At 38.3% G+C, this 21835-nt stretch overlaps 1 long non-coding RNA gene across 1 annotated transcript in view; it reads left to right on the top strand.

Annotated features, from left to right (window-relative positions):
* Positions 1–3925: 3925 nt before the first annotated feature.
* The window catches only part of LOC114904280, a 139907-nt gene continuing 121997 nt past the window's right edge, over positions 3926–21835 (top strand). Inside the window, exons 1-2 of the long non-coding RNA XR_003795919.1 lie at positions 3926–4005; positions 21221–21279. This is a non-coding gene — a long non-coding RNA (uncharacterized LOC114904280). The remainder of the gene's footprint in view (positions 4006–21220; positions 21280–21835) is intronic.

The following is a 21835-nucleotide window of genomic DNA, read 5'->3' as shown; positions in this document are numbered from 1 at the left end:
CCATAATTTTTGCATTCATTAGTCGTCAGAACATAAGGATTTTCTCAGGGCTTGTTATTTAGGAGGATGTAAGTCTACAGGGGCTATTGCTCATGTGTACCACCAATAATGTGGGGAGGGCTTGCCTGAGAATGAAGTCAGTTAGAGCAGACACAGAAGAAAGTGTTTTGATGACGTTTTAAGCACCCATGTCTACCTATGCCTGAGGCCAGTAACACCTCTATATGCCATAGGTAAATTACCCAATAAAATTCAGACTTGATAGATACTTCACACTAATACAGTAAATGCTACTTAAGTAACATTTGCGTATTACCTGGGACCTTCTAGAGGCATCTTCTTATGCATATTAATGGTGGGAGGTTTCTACACACAGCAACCATTCAAAAAGCACTTGTAAATCAACTATACTCCAATAAAAATTTTTTTTAAAGGCACAAAAAGCATTTGTCAATCACGTCATCAATCATCAGCTATGGGCCTGCTCTGTATGAAATACTGCTCTTGGCCTGGGGATATAGATAAATAACAGAGCCCTTCAAGAAGTCCAGTGGTAAAGACAGGCAAGCAATCAATTACAATGTCACATGATAAGATAATATGAAGTTTAGTCACAGTTTTGTTTTTTTTTTTCTTTAGACAAAGAAAGGAGAGATAATATTTCTGGGGGAGGAGAAGGAAAGCTTCCTGGAAGAGACCATATCTCTAACAATGGAAAATGAAGCAAGAGTTCACAAGACAGGAAAATAGTGTTAGAGCTTTCCAAAGACAGAATCAGCTTGTTCTTTAGGCAAGGCATAACTAATAGTGTGTTCAAGGAAGAGCAGGTTTTTCTGTAGTAGAAAAGCAAAACATGGATGGCGAGATTGGTCTGAAATTCATCTGAGAAGCATACTGAGATTCAATGATAAATGTGTTTAGCTGTACCAGTTTTGCCCTGTGAAAAATAGGAGGCCAGAAAAAGAAAACGTTGTTTAAAAAGAACCAAATTGCTCAGGTTTGAATTTTGGAAGATGCATCTGGTTGTAAGAGGGGACATTTGATACTGTGTGGGGCAGAAATAGAATAGAGATAGGGATGGAAACATGAATGTTACTATAATAGACTAAGAGAGACGGTAGGGCAGACCGAAGGCAGTTGTAGTTGGGATGAGAGGAAGGGGTAAGAGAAGGAAGAAGAGGGATAAGAAAAGATGACACAATGCTTGATGAACAACTGGGGAGAAGTAATTTTACCTTCTTAACTCTCATTGCAAATGCAGATCACTGTGCCAGGAAGTAGAGGGTGTCTAGGTGAACTTGACCCAGATACCTCCAAGTGGCAGAAACTTCAGTGGCAGGCATTACTTTTGGAATCACCTACATTTTGGGGATCCCGCATCCATCGTAAGCAGAAGTCTTTCCAGCAAGCACTGGCCAGCTACATTTCTTTCACTGAAATAACATACCCAGAGCCCATCTAGCAGCCAGACTCCACTGAGGTTTTCAGAATGCAATTAACATCATCCTCAGTCAACATACACCTGTTACGTGCAAAGTATTGGATCAGACTGGCCTAAGCATTTTGGAGTTCTTACAACTATCCTATGAGATGGGCAGTTATCATTATCTCCATTTTCCAAATGAGGAAAATAAGGCTTGCAATAAGTGCACATTCTGTTGTTTTTTGTTTTCTTCTGTTTAAATCATCTTGCATGTATACATTAGACTCATTTTTTAAAAATCTTGAATATGTTTCCACACCCTTATATAATATTTGTAACAGGATTATCAGGCTCAAATAATATTCAGTCAAATGTCTGTAACATCATTTATTCTGGAGGTATTTAAGTCACTCCTTTTTTTTTTTTTTCTGGAATTGTGAATATTGCTATGATAAACATCCTTATTTACAGAAGAATAGATCTCTGGTTATCTTCTGCAATGAATTCCTAGAATTAGATTTACTAGCATGAACATTCTTAGTCATAACGTCTTTTTCCAAATATTGGAAAGGGTTTCTAAAAATAGTGATATTGTGGATTATCAGAGTTTTAAAACAAGGTTTGGAGGAAGAGTTGCTTGATTAATGAAGGAAGAGCTAGTAATACAGTCAATTACATTTCTTACTAATTCAATTGGCCTTTTCTCCCCATCATCATCTAATCATAATGCTGTCTGAGACAAGCGAATCCTATTCAAAAAACAGAAAAATCCAAGGCCATAAATCACTTATTACTGATTTATCACTTACTCTTTTTTTCTTATGCAGTGAATCTCTATTTATTTTAATGTAGTTTACTGACTGACAATATATGTTTTAACTGTGAATGTTTGATAGATTTGTAAATCATTTTTAGCAAGAAAATCACATAGCAATAGAAACAATCTCAAAATGTTCTCTCCATAGCATAAGCTACTTTCAAAAATGTTATTTCTATTTCTTCATGAATAGATTATATACTTAGAATGAGGTTTATCACAGATTTAAGGGATGATGATTTGTCTTTAAAATCATTTTCTTAAAAAGTTGAACTCACAGAAACAGAGTAAAAAAGTGGTTGCCAGGGGTTAGGGGTGGAGGAAATAGAGAGAGGTTGGTAAAAGGGTACATTTCAGTTGTAAGAAGAATAAGGTCTGAGTCTGATGTATAGCATGGAGACTTTGTTTATAACACTATATTGTATAATTGACATTTGAAATTTGCTAAGAGGGTAGAGCTTAAATGTTCTCACACACACAAAAAAGTAAATATGTGAGATGATGGATGTGTTAATTTGATGGGGGGAAGTTCTTTCACATTGTGTAAGTATATCAAGTCATCATGTTGTGCACTTTAAATATCTTATAAAATACAATTATAATTGTATTGGTCAACTTGATAAAGCTGGAAAAAATAAAGTAAATCTAAAATATTTTGTCAAAGATATCTATGAGTATATAATGAAGATCTTTAACAGAAGAAAAAAATTAGTAAAAATGTACAAATTAAATAAATAAATAAAATCCTAGTCTTTTTTTTTTTTTTTTTTTTTGCGGTACACGGGCCTCTCACCGCTGCGGCCCCTCCCGCTGCAGAGCACAGGCTCCGGACGCGCAGGCCCAGCGGCCATGGCTCACAGGACCAGCCGCTCCGCGGCATGTGGGATCTTCCCGGACCGGGGCACGAACCCGTGCCCCCCGCATCGGCAGGCGGACTCCCAACCACTGCGCCACCAGGGAAGCCCCAATCCTAGTCTTTAGTTACAATTTCAAATGTCTTTATAGTTAATTGGCATTTTTTCTCATTTCCAGGCTTTTAAATTTATTTTATAATTACTCTGCATCACTTCACCTTGAGTTGTTTTAATAAGGTTTCTATTTGGAATGATTTGAATTTACAGAAAATTTGCAGAGGTAGTACAGACTCTTCATGTCATATCCTTTATCCAGTTTCTCTTAATGTTAATTGTGTGTACAGCCATTTATCAAAACTAAGAAATTGACATTGATACAATACTCTTCAATCAAGCTATACACTTTATTTGGATTTCACCAGTTTTTCCACTGAAATCCTTTTTTCTGTTTCAGAATTCAATTACTATAGAATCCAAATACTACATTGCATTTAGTCTATCTTTTGGTTTGTCAAATTCTTCATTGATCTGACTAGAGTGTTATTATGTTAATTTGAAATGTGGCTGATGAAGGCTTATCCTCAGAGCAGCAGTTTCTTCTCTTGTCCTAAAATCTACTTCTGGTTGTCTTATTAGTATTATCTTCAATCAATATTCTCTTTTCAGGAATTTTTAAAATCCACTTCTTTTTAAATGGGTTAATTTAGTCAAACCCAGGTTAAATAATCCATAAATCTACTTAACTCAGCCATGCTAAACTTCAGGACTTCACAACACAATGGCAGTAGAATAATTGCCAATCTTGTTAAGTTATGGAATTCTCACTCTTTCACAGGATACATTGAACATTGTTCAGGACTTGGGACCCTCTGAAAGATGGAGAAACTAATAGCACCAGCTTCAATCAATGTGTGAGTATCAGGAAAAAATTTTTTTCTCACTTTTTGATAAATGGATATAAATTCTATTTAAATACAAGCATACCTTGGAGATATTGCGGGTTCAGTTCCAGACCAGTGCAATAAAGCAAATATCACAGTGAAAGGAGGCATACAAACTCTTTGGGTTTCTCAGTATATATAAAAGTTATGTTTACACTATGTATAGTGTAAGTGTGCAGTAGCATTTTGTCTAAAAAATCCTAATCATCATCTGAGCAAGTTGTAGTAGGAACGTCAAAGATCACTGATCACAAGTCACTGTCACAAATACAATAATAATAATGAAAAATTTGAAATACTGTGAGAACTTGTAGAATGTGACACAGAGAAACGAAGTGAGCACATGCTATTGGAAAAATGGTGCTGATGATAGACTTGCTCAATGCAAGGTTGCCACAAAAACTTCAATTTGCAAAAAGCGCAGTATTTGCAACACGCAATAAAGTGAAATGCAATAAAACGAGGTATGCCTGTATATGAATATTAAAATAGGTTTCAGTATTTTCTTCCCATATGGCCATAGATATGCTTGGCGCACTGAAGGGATTCTGCCCCCATAGGAGGCTTCCCAGCTTCTGCAGGCTTTAACAATGCTGGGAGGAAGTAATAGTGCCACTGGGGCTGGTGCAGCCCCACCCATAGCCTTCCTTTCTAGTCCTCACTGCTCAGGAATGCATCCTTGTTAAACCAGGCTCAGAAGCTCAATGTGTCTGCTCTGAGTCAACTGAAAACGCTCCTGAAATATGACATCTGCAGTGTTAGGGAGAGCAGAACTTTGTTGTGTGGCATTTAAACTTTCAGCAGGATCACAGAATGTCTGTTATTTCAAGTTGGACTTGATTATTTTTTTTTAACCGCCAGACTTTCAGACCATACAATACCAGCTTTCTTCAAATGTAACTCTTAATTTCCTTTTATGGTAAAGTTTAATACTGTGAACATATGGAAGGTTTGAACGTCTGCCAAATGTTTTAAAAGACAAGGTTATAAATACCCCGGCAGCAAGCTTTGTTCCTTAATGTATGGCTCTGTTACTCGGAGTCAACGTGGAAGATAAATCAGAACATAGAGCTGGCTTGGGCATTAATTGATATTTCTGGCAAGTATTCATAGTATCTCATTCGAGAGAGAGGAAGAGAAGTGGTTGTTCTGAGGTAACATTAACAGAATGCAAAAAAAAAAAAAAAGAACGGAATTACAGCTTAACTAAAACATCTAAAATGTGAATACACAGTCCAATTCTCTCACCAGAAGATTGAAGCATGAAAAGTCATCATAAAGCCGATGGGACTGGAGATTATACTCTTTGCCTCATTCTTCTAGATTTGGAAGAGATACCTCTTAATTTCCTGGGTAATGGATCTCCCCATCCCACCTCAAGCTCAGTTCTTCACTAATCCCTAGGGCACTATTCTCAAGTGTCCCTCTGCCCAAAGTTAGGCTCGTTCCCGCCTGATTCAGCTCAGGACCCACCACGATCATTTCTCTGATTCTGCTCTTTCCCTAGAAACAGGGATTGGCTGACCTGCCCTTGCTCTCCACAGCTTCTGACACAGCTGGAGCCATTTGTGGCTGGGCTGACAGTCAAAAGGGACTTCCTCAACATAGGATGCACTGTTTCAAGGCTGGGCCTAACACATCTTTGAGATGAGGCTTCTTGGCTGAATAAACCTCAGCATGGCATAAGGAAGGCTCTTTGCCTGAACTTTTCAGGTCACTAGGATAATGTTTACTGACTCATGTCCTCCTCACAGTAAGTGCACTTAGTATCCTGAATGGCTTAATGTAGCTTCCAGTGATTCCAGAAACGGCCTGGACTGAGCTCATTTATGTGGCAGGATGTGATTAAGGGCAGAAAGCTAAAAAAGATATCAAGAGAACTAAGACTAAGAACTAAGACTATTTTTTCCACTTCCTGGATAAGAATTTTTTGTTCTTTTTCACATACCATCTAAACCTGAACTTCCACATCTCTAAAATGGGAATAATAGCAAACCTGACTTACTTAGAATATTGATGAGACACATATGACATAGGGCATGAGGAAGCTCATAAGAGCCTGAAAAGTGCTTTTGCTTTTTTTATTGCTGAGTTGGGGTTTGCTGGTATAACAAAGAACCTTCAACTCAAAATGGATTACAAACACAATTTGAACTCTCACACATGGTACATGTTGTCTGTGGGTTTCTTGCCACTCTGCTCCACTTGGACACTTTCTGCTTCACTCCAGGATTCAGGGTAACCCCCTATCTGGGGATTGTTTTCGGTAGTGTAGGGGAAAAACGATAGTAGAACCCTATGGTGGTTCTGGAACCTTCTGCTCCAATGTGTCATGTGTCAAATCTGCTCATATTTCATTAGCCAAAGCAAGTCATATTAATAGTCCTGACCTCAGTTGGTGGAAAAGTATACATATCTCATGGGAAAACAAAACAAAACCTGTCAAAGTTCTCTCTTCTCTGCCTTACTTGTAGCCCTTGGACAACTATTATGAAGTAGCCTAGAATGAAGGAACTCATCTGAAATTAAATAGACAGGGAGGGAATAGAGGATGAAAGATTTTATGGAGACAGTTAGAGGGGGGAAAAAGGCAATAAGGAATGAAAAGCGAAAAAAAAAAGAACAAAACATCATACACAACACTTCTGTCCCAGAATTTGTGAAGGAGATGTTGTAACTCATAGTGCAAGATTAGAGCTGAATTCTTAGTGAAAACCAGGGTTCACACACACTGTCACGTCAATGACAGTGACAAGTTACATTAGACTCTGGGTCTCAGAGCCTTGGTTACTTGGCTATAAAATGAGAAGAATGAAAGCAAGTGCATCTCATAAGTTTCAATGAGATAAATAGATATGAAAGTGTAAGTCATAGAACTATCAGGCAGAAACAAATAAAGCAACATTTTGGGGGAGGTTGTCTATTTGCTTTTGCTTACTCTAACAATAATCATGATAGAAGGACCCAGTAACAATTAATCACTCTCTCCTTCCACCTACCTAGCCATCAGCCACCAAGTCATCCACACACATATCCAACCTATATTTCCCTACATCAACGATTTAGAAAATTTAGCGTTCCATAAAGAAAACAAAAGCGTTTGCTGAAGATAGCTGGAAAGTCCCATAGTCATATTCCTAATTACATACATCTAATTGTGAACAATATTCAGTATATGCACATTTCCATCTGCAGAGCTGATGAGAGGAGGAAAACTCAGAAAACTGGTTGCACAAAGCTTGGAGTGGTCCCTTTCCCTGAATACACTCCCTGTTTGGTATGCCCGAGGCCTCACTCAGGACTCATGTCTGTTCCCTCTGCCTGGAAAACTCCTCCTCTGTGGGTCAGCACAACCAGCTTCCCACATCCTTCAGATCTCTGCTCGGGAGTTACCTCATTAGAGATGCTTTCTTGACCATTTTATACAAAATAACAATCCGGCAGCATGAGAGAGAGAGAGAGAGTCTTACAAAAGGACAGAGACATTTTGTTGTTGTTGTTCAGTGATCTAACTCTTAAGTGTAAATAGTGTCTGGCACAGAGGAGGCACATATGAAAATGCTTTGAATGAAGCCAGTTGTGTTTTGTGCAGTCTCTGGTTCCAGTCAACCCAGATAACCAGCTCACTTAATTAAGATTGAACCTTCAGGATCACCTTAAGCCATACAGTCATTCATCTCTACCTGGTTTGCCTTAACTTTCCACTAGGATATTGGGCAGCTATCAAAACTTTCTTTTATAGGCCATTTGGTACATGAAATCACCAAATTTACATCCGTAAAAAAATGCATTGCAGGAGTGTCCAAGCAATAAACCTGACCAAGGAGGTGAAAGACTTAGATGCTGAGAACTATAAAACATTAATAAAGGAAATTAAAGAAGATTCAAAGAAATGGAAAAATATCCCATGCTCTTGGATTGGAAGAATTATTATTGTTAAAATGGCAATACTACCCAAAGCAATTTACAGACTTAATGCAATCCCTATCAAATTACCCATGACATTTTTCACAAAACTAGAGCAAATAATCCATAAATTTATATGGAACCATAAAAGACCCAGAATTGCCAAAGCAATCCTGAGGGGGGAAAAAAATGAAGCAGGAAGCATAACTCTCCCAGACTTCAGACAATACTACAAAGTTACAGTAATCAAAACAGTGTGGTGTGGCCTTCCCTGGTGGCACAGTGGTTGAGAGTCCACCTGCTGATGCAGGGGATACGGGTTCGTGCCCTGGTACGGGAAGATCCCACATGCTGCGGAGCGGTTGGGCTCGTGAGCCATCGCCACTGAGCCTGCGCATCCGGAGCCTGTGCTCTGCAATGGGAGAGGCCACAACAGTGAGAGGCCCGCGTACCGAAAAAAAAAAAAACAAAAACAAAAACAGTGTGGTGTTGGTACAAAAACAGACATACAGATCAATGGAACAGAATAGAGACCCCAGAAATAAATCCACACACCTATGGTCAATTAATCTTTAACAAAGGAGGCAAGAATATAAAGTGGGAAAAAGTCTCTTCAGCAGGTGGTGCTGGGAAAGTTGGACAGCTGCATGTAAGTCAATGAAGTTAGAACACACACCATGCACAAAAATAAACTCAGAATGGCTTAAAGACTTAAACGTAAGACATGGCACCATAAAACTCCTAAAGAGAGCATAGGCAAAACATTCTCTGACATAAATTGAACAAGGTTTTCTTAGGTCAGTCTCCCGAGGCAATAGAAATAAAAACAAAAATAAACAAATGGGGGGACTTAATCAAACTTACAAGCTTTTGCACAGCAAAGGAAACCATTAAAAAAAAAAAAAAAGACAACCTATGGAATGGGAGAAAATATTTGCAAATGATGTGACTGACAAGGGCTTAATCTCCAAAATATACAAACAGCTCATACAATCAACAACAAGAAAAAACAAACAACCCAATCAAAAAATGAGCAGAAGATCTTAACAGAAATTTCTCCGAAGAAGACATACAGATGGCCAATAGGCACATGAAAAGATTCTCAACACCACTAATTATTAGAGAAATGCAAATCAAAACTACAATGAGGTACCACCTCACACTGGTCAGAATGGCCATCATTAAAAAGTCTACAAACGACAAATGCTGGAGAGGGTGTGGAGAAAAGGGAAGTCTCCTACACTGTTGATGGGAATGTAAGTTGATGCAGCCATTATAGAAAACAGTATGTAGGCTTCTCAGAAAACTAAAAATAGAATTACCATATGATCCAGCAATCCCACTCCTAGGTATATACCTGGACAAAACTATAATTCAAAAGATACATGCACCCCTATGTTCATAGCAGCACAATAGCCAAAACATGTAAACAACCTGAATGTCCATTGACAGATGACTGGATAAAGAAGATGTGCTATACATATACAATAGAATACTACTCAGCCATTAAAAAGAACTAAATAATGCCATTTGCAGCAACATGGATGCAACTAGAGATTATCATACTAAGTGAAGTAAGTCAGAAAGAGAAAGACAAATACCATATGATATCATTTATATGTGGAATCTAAAATATGACACAAATGAACCTATCTACAGAAACAGAAACAGCCTCACAGACATAGAGATCAGACGTGTGGTTGCCAAGGGGGAGGGGAGGAGAGGGATGGGCTTACCAGTCTGGGGTTGGCAGGTGCAAACTATTGCATTCAGCATGGATAAACAACAGGTCCTACTGCATAGCACAGGGAACTATATCCAATCTCCTGGGATAAACCATAATGGAAAAGAATATTTTAAAAAAAGAATGTGTCTATGTGTATAACTGAGTCACTTTGCTGTACAGCAGAGATTGGCACAGCATGGTAAATCAACTACACTTCAATAAAAAATAAAATAAGATAAAATGCGATGCAATCCCTCCCCAAACACAACTTCTATTTGAATAAAATTCTAGCATAAGAAAACCAGAGTTTGGGAATATAAAAGTGTAGAAAATTAGAAAATTCAATGAATTTTAGCTTTGAAAGCCTCAGTGGGAGATAAAAAGGGAAAGTGATGTGATATCAGAACTCCATCAGCTGGCACATAAAGCCAGGAATGAGTTAATGTTTGAATGGAGAACCATATCCCAAAATGCTTTTTAGTGGATATATTACCTGTGACAACACGAGATATATTTAGGTATATTTAATTGGGGCCAAGGAGAAGGAAGATCTTAAAAGTCTTCAATGAGCATAGGACAGAAGAAAGAAATTTATAGTATAGCATTAAATGTTATTATTAATCCAATGTTTGTAAAATGTATATATAATGTATTTATTTAAACCATTTCACCTCAACTTAGTTTATTTGGTTTTCCTATTATGTTTTAAGTTCTGAGACTTATTCTCTCAGAGTTGTGAAGAGCCTCTTGACTGGGGTGTTACTGCTATAAGTCAAAGTTGCAGGAGCACAGCCCAGCACTCGGGTTTTGCTTACCCACGTGAGCCCAAGTTCTGACAATCTATTGCTTGATATCTGAATGCTTCTCAACAAGTCATTTCACCATTCTGTGCCTCTGCTTTCTCATCTACAACATGGTGATGACAGTAAATAGTTCTAATGCATGTGATAATGAAATAATTAAATGAATTAAACTTAGTTGCTTAGTGCCTGGCACTGAGTTTGGTATTATTTTTTATTAATAATAGTAGTATATAGTAATGCTTTTTCTATTGAAAATCATTGAAGTCTGTATTAATTGGGATTTTTGGTTGTAAGCAATGGAAACAGAAGTTAAGCTTAAACAAGAGAGGTGGTTATTGGCTTCCATAATCGGGGAAGGTTGTAGGTATATATGAATTGAGTCACAGGAGATGCAAAGATGCTGTCATGCTCATCATGATCTCCATCACTCTCACCATCCTCTCATGGTATTTTCCTCTCCCTCCTTTTCTCTCTCTCCCACTCCTTCTTCTCCCTCTCTCCCCTCCCAATTCCCTTCCTGCATTACTTTTCTCTCTGTATCTCCACTTCTATTTACCTATCAGTCTGATTCTTTCCTGTTTCACGTATGGTTTCTTCCTAGAGCTGGGAAAGTGGTTCTTGCTAGCAATTAAACCATATCCTCAAGTTTATAATGCAGAAGGAAAAGAAACCCTTGTATCCCCATAGAGGTTCCTAATTTCATGAAAGAAGCTGCCTGAGTCCAATGTTCACCATTTGTATACAACTCTGTGGACAGGCAAATGATGTAAGACAACAGGCTTCTGAGAAGCAACATGCAAGATAATCCCTGGACAAACAAATGGGGTGATCAGGCACAGCTCTCAATGGAACGGGACAGACACAACAACAGAAACCCCCTGAAAGCACCTACTATATGCAACTGTTGTTACTACTATGCTCCCTATGACCAATAAGAATGTCTACCCCTAACAATCTTTAATGACTTAGGAGCAGCAACTGTCCACCTCTCCTACACTAATCAATTAATATGAGCCTCCCACCCCAAATCCTCAGATATCTCAGGCTTTGAAGAACCCCAGATTACATTTGTCACCACAAAGTTAGGAAGAGCCTGGGATACACTTTGTACTGCTGTTTCATTGTCGGCATGACCCCTATAGAGCATTACTCCTTAAGACTAGTAGAATATAGAATATCACTTAAGTTTTGATTTTTTTTTTCATTTCCCTCTGCCTTGGCCACCACTGGAATTTCAAAAACTTAACTATTACAATTTTCTATCTACATTAAAAAATTAAATGCAAAGTAAGTTAGGTTAGAGTACAAGTGTTATGGTGAGAATGTTATTTTTAAAATGCATCAGTGGCTCCCACACAGTGGGGCCTTAATAAATGTTTAATAATGGCTATATTAGTTTGCTTCCTATAATTGTTTCTGCCATTAAAATGCACTTCTATCTTCTGGAGGAAAATGGCAAGTGAGAAGTGTTAAAACAATATGCCATTAAGATGGTAAAAAGGACATTTTTTTTCTAGCCAGAACAAATAGCTCAGGGATTTGTACTTTTTATTTTCTTATTTAATCACACATAAGTTGCGTATGTAGAGACTGAAGGATTCATCCAGTGGCATCCAACACTTCTATCTCTCCTAGTGTTGCGATTGTGGAATAATCCATGAGGAAATCAGTTCACCAAGCACTTTCAGAGTGACCCCAGTGAACAAATAAAGGTGTCAGGCGATGTGGGCAACACAGAGATGAAAGTATTGAAAGTTCCTGAGAGTCGGGAAGGAAAGATTTTTGTTGAATGTAAAGCAGGTTATAAAATTTTCTGATGTGATTATTGTGTGTGTGTGTGTGTGTGTTGCTTTTATAAAGACTCACATTCATACAACATACATAAACCATGTTTTTAGAGACACACTAGCAAGCATCCATTCAAATTAATTAATGCTCCATTCTAAACTTGATCACTTGATAAGAACAACAAATTCTTTTACAATGTATTAGATAACCCATTAAATTCCTCATTCCAAAATATCGTGTCACTGTACGTGATACTGTACTTTTGTACTAACCTGCATAGACAAGTAGTCAGCTAGCTTCTCTTTTTCTGGTTCCTATTTTTTAAAATAGCAACATAACTGACATTCTGAAAAACAGTAAGCACTAGGAATTATGAATGACCAAAGAAACAAGGAAAACTGGACAGATCTATCACAACATATCAAGCATTATTCACTACCACCTGTTCTTGCAGGTTTGTTTGTTTCCCCACCCCCACCCACTAATCACAGATGTGTGATGTACCCTTCTGTTTCATTTTATTTTATTGCAATCCCTAGAGTAACACACTCCTCACTTTACTGGCAATTAAACTTTCTGAGATACTATGCAGAAGATATGAAAACAGACCTGATCTTCCAATAGGGAAGATCCTTTGTTTGAAATATTTCATGTGTTTGAAGAACCCTAAATAGTTCTTTGTATCTGGTCACATAGATGTATATGTAGATATCTGAGGCAAGAATGACGGATAGCAGCTGGGGTCAGGGTTTTTCCACACATCATTTCATAATGTTAGCTATAGGTAAACAATGGAAGGTTCTCAGCATTGATCTGATCCAATATGTGTCTTAGAAATATCACTCTGGTGATTAACCAGTGGACAAGATGGATTAGATAAGATTGCTTACAGGGTAGAAAGAATGAATGTAGAAAGCTCAGAATAGAGAAATTTTGCAAAAGCCCACACCAGACAGTAGTAGAGAAGACAGGGGATTTGAAATTTATCAAGGAGCAAACACTATTGGGAAGCTCATTGAAACCACAGTGTTCATAGGAAACCAGGCCACCCTCATTCTTATTAATGGCAAAAGATGCGACCTGACCATAGGTTAAAAAAAAAAAAAAGGAAGGGATGAAGATTCTGCCTTATTGCTCAAAAAATATTTGATTATTGGCCTAAATAGAACTACCACTTTAGGTTGGGGGTTGTGTAAGTTACCTATATATTACACTTACAGTCAAAAAGCCAGAACTTAATTTTGAGCAATAGTTATGATGCTATAGCCAAAACTTTAGGTGGTATAACTGTTATAGTGTTTTACATGGGTTTACATGTTTAATCTTTGCAACAAGTTTTTGAGGTGAATACTATTATTAGCATCAATATTAGGGATAAAACCAACTAATTTCGCATAAAAAATCTTGCATCAAAAAAATAGTTGTGAAGGGATAATTTATCATTGTAAACTCAGACTTAGGGTATGACTGAAAATGAGTTTGCTAACCTTAGGAGATGTGAGAGTAGAGGGGAAAAAAAGTGAGGAAGGGTGGGTGTTAATTTTATTTCTACTTCAAACTTCCAATTTGAAAATAGTGATTCAAGAATTTGGGACCTTGGGTTTCTGATATGAGAAATTAAGAAATTATGCAAAATACTCTTTAAGATCATTTTTATTTTAACAATCCTATCATTTTTTTCTTCCAAATAACAAGTTATTTATGGAATAGTTTCTTGTTATTAATATTTATAATAATTGATCAATGATTCTTTAGTTTATAAACACCATATAAAGCATTTGGGAGGACTAAATGCTACATTTAATTGAATAAGTTTTCATGAAGAGCTGTTTTTACATATTATTTAGATCTTATATCCATAATATATGTGATCATTGAAAGCTGGTTGTTTACAAAACCATACAAAGAGCATAGCAAACTCAAGAGACAAAAGAGCGAAGACTATAATTTAACGAAATGCTATTTGCTAACACAGGCTAGCCATTTGTGAAGCTCCGCATGTCTCTATTAATTTCACACCACCCTGATTATGTGCAGCACTTTGTTCCACTGAACCAAAATTTAGCCCCAGGATTCTTCTCAACACAAGGCTTTAGTAGCCATTACTAACGAGGTAGAGGTTTGCCACATAAGATGAAACTTCATTTCCATCTAATGGGTACAATATCTATCCCGTTGAAAATGAAACAAACATGCTTCCATACAGGTGTCTCACTTAGGTACATCTGAAACTGTAAATGTTTCTGCAAACTTTTAAGAAGAACAGCTGCCCCACACTATGAAGAAGTGCTTAGAAAATTGAGTATTTTCTTCAATTCTCTCTCCACGTATAACTCTCTTAAGAGCCTTTATCCTGACTCTGTTAAAAGATAAAGACCTGAGAAAACTCTCTGCTGAGAATGTCTCATTCAGAGGCTGAATATCTATTTATAGGCTGGGGGAAATAATAATAATGTAACCTAGGCAGTAAGTGTTAGATTAAAAAAGGAAGCCAGTGTTCACTTGTGTTAATGGGTCAACAGACTTTAGGACCCACCACCTGGCACATCTGGGCCTGCTGCTTCTCACACAGGCCCCATGACGCATTGGAAAGTCAGGAAAAGAAGCATCACACCTTTATTTGTCTCTGAGCTCAGTAGAGGTGGTGTTGGGCCTGAAAAGAGCTTGGAAAGTACAGCCAGGTAAATAAGGACTCATAAATTAGTTACGATGTTTGTTACTAGCTCTTGGGGATTATATAGAGGTGCTCCCCAAGCCAGCAAATAAATTAAATGAGCTGGTGTTCTAAGAAGGAAGCTAAACATGCCTCTCTGAAGTGATCATGGTGTCCTGAAGCTCCCTGGACACCATGGCTTGATAGTAAAGTTGATAGGAATAACTTATCCAGAGTCGGAACACGTCCATCCAAAAGGTGGGAGGAAGTGGTCTGCCATGGAGACCTAGTAAAGGAGAGTCACAGAAACACATGCTGGCAATGTGTAAAAATGTCTGTGTAAAGGCATCTAGATGAGGAGGAGCCTTAATTGGTGACTGTTTTTTTAAGATAGGAGAGATGGGGGGTGGAACAGCAATTCTAGAATTCAGTGGCCTTCTTCAAATACATTCAGATAACATCTTTCAAGGAAATGGGAATGTCCCTAAATCACTAAACTATCTTTTTTCTTAAAGTCCAACCTTTATGTTTCAAAGCAGGAACTTTGAAACTAAAACATCTAATCATGAATAAAAGGCTACGTCTCGAAGAATTGCCCCGACTGGATTGTTCTAGCAGTAAGAACAAATTCTTTTCATCAATACTGTTGTCTAAAAGCCAGCATTTTATGCTGAGGAGGGCAGGAGCACTTTAAATCCCAGGAGAAACTTTTCTGATTTTAATTTTTAATTTAATCGTTTCTTGCCAGCAACAAAGTAGTTTAGGGAAAGGTCATCCACAAAAAAAAAAAAAAAAAAAAAATCATGATTTTAAGTGGAGCCAAGAGAATGAGAATAGAAAGTGTTTAAAATCTTCTCTAATCTCCCACAATACTTTTAGAGACTGAGGCAATGTTTAGTTGAAGGGAATCAGCATTTATCAAGTGCCTACTGTGTCCCAAACTCTGTGCCAGGGGTTTAACTGGCTACTGTCTCAGAACACCCATGAGGTTTGTGAGGTTTGATCCTAACTATCCTGATTTTTCAGGTGAGGGAACTAAATTTGGGTAGCTTTAAGTAATGTGCCCCTGATTGTAGACCTGAACATGGGAAGATCTAAGATTTAAACCTCAGGTTTCAGAATTCAGTACCCACTTTCTTAGGCATAATCCTTCTCAGTGAAGGAACACACAAAAGAAACTTGAACACAAACACTTAGTAATATGCACAGCCAGAATCTGATAGAAAGAAATTCAATTCCCTAAACAATTTCCTATAAAATATAACAATCAGTCCTGCCTCTTTTCTTAAATAGGAAACTACAATCCATTGGATTAATAATATTCTTCTTTTACTAATGCTTGAGGTATCTTTTTCTCAGTAAATTTATTATGTTTGAGCATGTATGCATATGTGGGTGTATAATGTTTGCTTCTAAAACGAGAGGGCCTGATATTCTTTTTCTTAGATGCCCGTTTAAATTCGCCATGGGGGAAAAAATTATGAAGTGATAAATTCATGCATTCATGCATACATTCTTTTAATGTCAATAGTAGTATGATCAGTTAACAAGGTAACACTGGTAAAATACTTGTTTTGATGTGAAACAGAATTACATCTCACTATTCTTTCGAAATGCAGAGAAACTTCACATTCCTATGGATGCCATTTTTAGGTTTCTAAGTACGTGGCAGCCAATCATCCATTTATAAAGGAAATCATTTTTTCTCTGGGGCAGAACTTTATTGTACACTAGAAACTTATCAATGAAATTCCAAAAGAAATTAAAATACTTATGGAACTTGGTATGGATCATACTATGATCTTATGGATCATCATTGTCTCTATTCCAACAGGGTGCTCTGTGTGAATTGCTCTTATAAGCCAATCAGGATCACACTTATCCTTAGGAAATAGTAGCAATGCCTGTGATGCCTATAGTGCGTTCATATTTCTAGGAGTCCACTGTTTCATTAGTCTTCACAAAAACCCCAGGAACAGTGATAATTTTTCCTCTCCAAAGGACCATGAACTTACACTGGACCAAAGACTTACACTGACTGCCTAATTTGACTCTGATAGTCAGTGGAAGAGCTTTGACTTATGACATGCTCATCTTCTAAGTCTAGAGCCGCAACTTCATACCACAACTACCCACAAAGAGCTCCAGCAGTTTGATCACTTGACCTACTGCTGGATGACATTGCTGTATATCACTTATTCATTTAATGAGCAAACGCGGAAGTGCCTGCTCTGTGCCCAGGACAGTGCCGGGCACTGGGAATACTGTATTTAGCAAGCACTGTCACAATCTGAAGGGGCAGGTGAATATTAAGCAACACGAAGCCTGATTAAAGAAATATGGTCAGGTGAGAAGCTGACCAAAAGTTCGGAGAAGACATGTCTAAGGAATAAATAAATGCAATTTAGTGGGAATCTGAAGAATGAATAGGCATTAACCAGACGATGTATATATACTGTGTATGGATCAGCATGTTCTAGTCCAAAGAGGCAGAAGGAGCAAAGGCTCTGTGATATGAGTAATATGAGCTAAGGATGGAGAAGTGGGTGGGGGTCAGACTATAACAGGTCCTCTAAGCCATTGGGATTTACCATATCTCTAAAAAATCAGTGGGACGTGACTAAAGGGTTATAACAGCTTGGGCAGAGAAAGGGTGATGTAACTACATGGTAGACTGGCAACCTCAAGAAGACTCTACCTAGTTGGGATCTTCTGAAGGTAGCAAATGATATCTCCACTTTATCCTCAACTAAAATAAGCAATATCAGATCAAGAAAATCAAGCTTTTTTTTTTTATAACAAGGACTTAGTCTCACGTTACAAAAAGGCTGGGTAAGGCTGCAATACTTATCATCAGTCCCCAAATATTCAGGATATAAAAGATTGCATGTAATTTCAGGAGTGGAAATAATCTGAGAAAAGCTTGAGTCATAGCCCTTCCCCTTACTGGCAAGGAAACCAAGGGTCAGTTATCAGAATTCATGGAGCAAGTGAGAGTCTCTGGCTGCCTTAGCATTTTCCATTTCTAGGGAGACGTGAGCAAATTTCCAGGGGGATTAATCTCCCCTCTTCATTCTGCAGTATATGCAACCAAGATGATATGGTACCTTTAGATAACAAAGAGTAACAGCTCTCAGTTGACTGTCAAATATCCATTTCAGAAGCAGTGGGTAAATTAAATGTAGGAGGCACGTACACATTTATGTATTTTCCATATCAGAAAATGACCTTGTTAACTGTCACCTTCCCATTGAGGCATCTCCCTCAGCATAACATATATTAAATTTATGGATACAAGGTATAAATATAGTCACTAGCCATTCATTCAGCCAGCATGTAATAATCACTGTGTGCACAGCACCATAATTCAATTAAATTCTGTTCATTTTTATAAGTATTTGAAAGGCAGCGAGAGGAAAGAACACCAGATGCAATTCTGAATCATGGTTTCAGTACTTCCTGAGTGTAATGTTAGGTGAAACATGTAACCTCTGCAAGCCTCAGTTTCCTCATCAGGAAAAGGAGGATAATAAATAATGACCTCATTGTGTACAGAAACTAGTAAATGAAGTCATACTGCACCTAGTCCCTGGCACATAGTACTTAATACATGTTTCCTAAGTGCAGAGTGACTTAAAAACACTCTGGGATTTTTCACTTTTCTTTTGGTGATTCTCTGTTTCTGCACAGATATTTTGGTATTTCTCTACTTGTGGACCTGCTTAAAACAGAACCCATCTATTCCTTGGGTGCAGCAAAATGAACCCATTACTATAAAACTGCCTCAAGGATTATGAAGTGGAATTGGAAGGCTGGGCTCTGTTTTGCCTGGGGTTGGAACACCATCCCAAGCAGGGGGGAAATACCACTCCTTTCTCGGGCACTGGAAGATTCTTCTAGATCCATTATATTTCCACCATAAAATGAAATTGACTAGAAGCCTTTACTGAATTCTTTCCTGCCACACTGTGGTTTGGCCCATGAATGAACTGCTAACTGGCCGCTCAGTGCCCTGGACTGTTCTGCGAACCCAGAACTCAGCTCAGCTGGGGAAGCAGCAATTTCTAATGACATTACTCTTGAGTGCCAAGGACAGAGTGGCAGAATTCATGAACTGCTGGGAGAACCATTTGTGTATCATATTTCTTTGACTATGTAGCTGTTTTCCCTATGTGTCAATTTCTAGTTAGAGTTTGGGATGTGCCTGACAGTGCTCACCTTCAAAATGGGGGAGATGGCTCATATTTGAAAACTGTGCTTGCCATTTGATCAAATAGACAACCTCTTTATGTGTTTAAATATGAAGAATTCTACTGCATCATGGTACACACACACACACAAATATAAGTGTGCTGTCTACTTATACTGCACGTTTTAAAATATACAGATGGATATAAGTAAAAAGACAAGGGGTTCAGAATCAGTTGAATTTGGAATTGATCCTAAACTCAATCTGTTGCCAGCTCCATGACTTGGAGCAAGTTACTTCACCTCTCTGAACAGGGCCAGGATGAAGGTGGTGTCAAAGAGGCACCTAGGGTGTAAAATTTAAGGAGGCACACATGACCCTGAGATTCTACTTAAATTTTGCACCCTAGGAGTCTTGCTTGTCTCACCATCATGCTGACCCTGTCTTGGAGCTTCAGAATCTTAAGAATCAAGACATTTAAAGCACCTACTGCACTACTCAGCACAGACAGCAAGTAAATGGTGACCTTTAACCAGAAACATTCACATATATGGGAGCGAGTGTGCCAGTTGCAGCCAAAACCACATCCAGATATTACGCGTGTCTCCCTTCCACGCTGGGGCAGGGCGGGTGTCCGTGACCACCCAGGGGTCCACCAGGAAGCAGCTACTGATGACATGGCAGGGATGTCAAGGTCCAGATCAAATAGCAACACGTGGGGTTTCTGGAGCAGTCCTGGTAACCCAGGCCATGCACACTCCTCAGGGAGCCACCAAACGAAAGCAAAGGAATACCAGCATAACATTAGGAATACTTTTCCTGCTCATTTGAGTTAATTTTAGGGAACAAATAAAATAAAACAAAACCAACATTCTGCAACAGAGCCACTGTTCATTTCTGAGGTAGTTTTTTCCTCTATAATGCACACTTGTACATTCTTTGGGTTGTGTTTCATATAAAGATTTCTTTTTTGTTTCTTACTTAAGATTGTGTCACGACTATTACTCCATGTCATTAAATATTTTTACACTGTAATGGTTAATGCCTGAAAAGAAGGCCATTTCATAGATGTAGCATGGCTAACGAATTTTATGTTGTTGGGTTTTGAACTTAGGTTTGGAATACCTAATATTTTGATGAATATCTTGTCCTCATTTATCAGTCCACTTTTGTTTATGTATTAGTATTTGTCAATGGAATTACTCATCAAATGTTATGAACATTTTTAAGGCTTCTGATGCATATTGGCAAATGTCTTTCCAAGAAAGTTGTACCAATTTACATGACCCACAGCTGGTGCTACAGTGTGTCACATGAGGACATTTTCACTGTTCCATGCTTGGCAGTTGAGGGAACAGACCAGGTCTTAAGCTGTTTAACCAGGGACAAACCTTCTCCTGCCTGTGATGGCTCTTCTCCACTCAGCTACCAGCCTGTTTTCTTAGCTGCTCTACTTGTGTTCCATACCCATGGCTATAATGCCCATGGATCTGACCGAAAAGCAGGGCGTTCTTCATAGCTTTGCTTCCCCACTCTTCTGTAAAAGCAAACAACGGTATCAAAGAGTGAGTAGGCTGTGCTGGGCACAAAACAAGGGGAAAAGCACTGCATAAAATTGACCTTATGTGCAAAGGTACAGCTGGATAAAAGGACAAAAAGTTTCCAGGAATTAGTTAAATATGTAAACAAACATTCAGCATCTCAAAGAGTGATGAGAAAAATGGCTGGAAAGGTTGATTTGAGTCCTTTATTTAAATTACTCTTTACTAAGCACAATGTATTTTACTTTTTAAATTCTTGTTGAAGTCTTATGGGCAAGTGTTGTTATTCTCACATTAGATGAGAAAATATGTTCTAAGAAGTTCGGAGAAATTCAATTCCGGCCCCCCCAGAACAATCAACTAGTGAACCACTAAGCTTGGATTCAAACCAGCCTGACCTCTATGATCATCCTCTTTGTCTCACAATGTTCTTTGGCACCAGGCAAACTAATTTGGATAGTTGGACTTAGCAAGTCAATATTTTTAATCCTTCTGATCTCGACATTGTTTTGAGTGGTTTAGCTGGCCCAGCTCTCTCTGAAAACAATAACTGGTAACACAGTATTTATGCTCTTGCAGGCATTTTTCCAAGAACATTACTTCTAAGAAGTCATTTAAACCTCAAACATCCCCGCAAGGTAGGTACCATTATTAGTCTCATCTTACAGTGAGGAGGCAGAGGCCCAAAAAGGTTAAGAAATTGGTCTGTAGCTGTGAAGTAATTGCATGTGGTAATTGAGTTTATCACCCAGATCTTCATAATTATGTCCTGCTTCAGAGGTGTTCCTGGCAACACCTTACATCCCGTTGTGGACACAGTGGTGGAATCCACAAGAGCCACCTGGACTGCACTGGTAGCATAAAAGCAATAGGTGAAACACCATAGGCCGGTTGTTATAGACCTCGGACTTATCAAAGGTTATCAAATAAGAATAAAAAGTCAGCTGCCTCTATATCACTTGCAACTAAAATATATTCGAAGTTACTGATCTTGGTGGTGCCTTACCATCTTTCCTGTGCTGGATTTCACAAGTCTGACCTTTAGACACATAACACTGCCTGCATCCCCATGCCCTACACCTGGCCCCTATTAGGGTGAGCACATGCTCAACATTAATTGCCTGAATAACTCCAACCGAAGAATGGCAGATGAATTTAAGCAGCGAACCATCCAACAAAGAAATTTTCATTAAT

Source organism: Monodon monoceros, unplaced genomic scaffold (assembly GCF_005190385.1).
Source record: "Monodon monoceros isolate NGI ecotype Baffin Bay Population unplaced genomic scaffold, NGI_Narwhal_1 Super_Scaffold_10, whole genome shotgun sequence".
NCBI classification, from domain to species: Eukaryota; Metazoa; Chordata; class Mammalia; order Artiodactyla; family Monodontidae; genus Monodon; species Monodon monoceros.
This window is presented reverse-complemented; position numbering and strand designations above follow the sequence as displayed.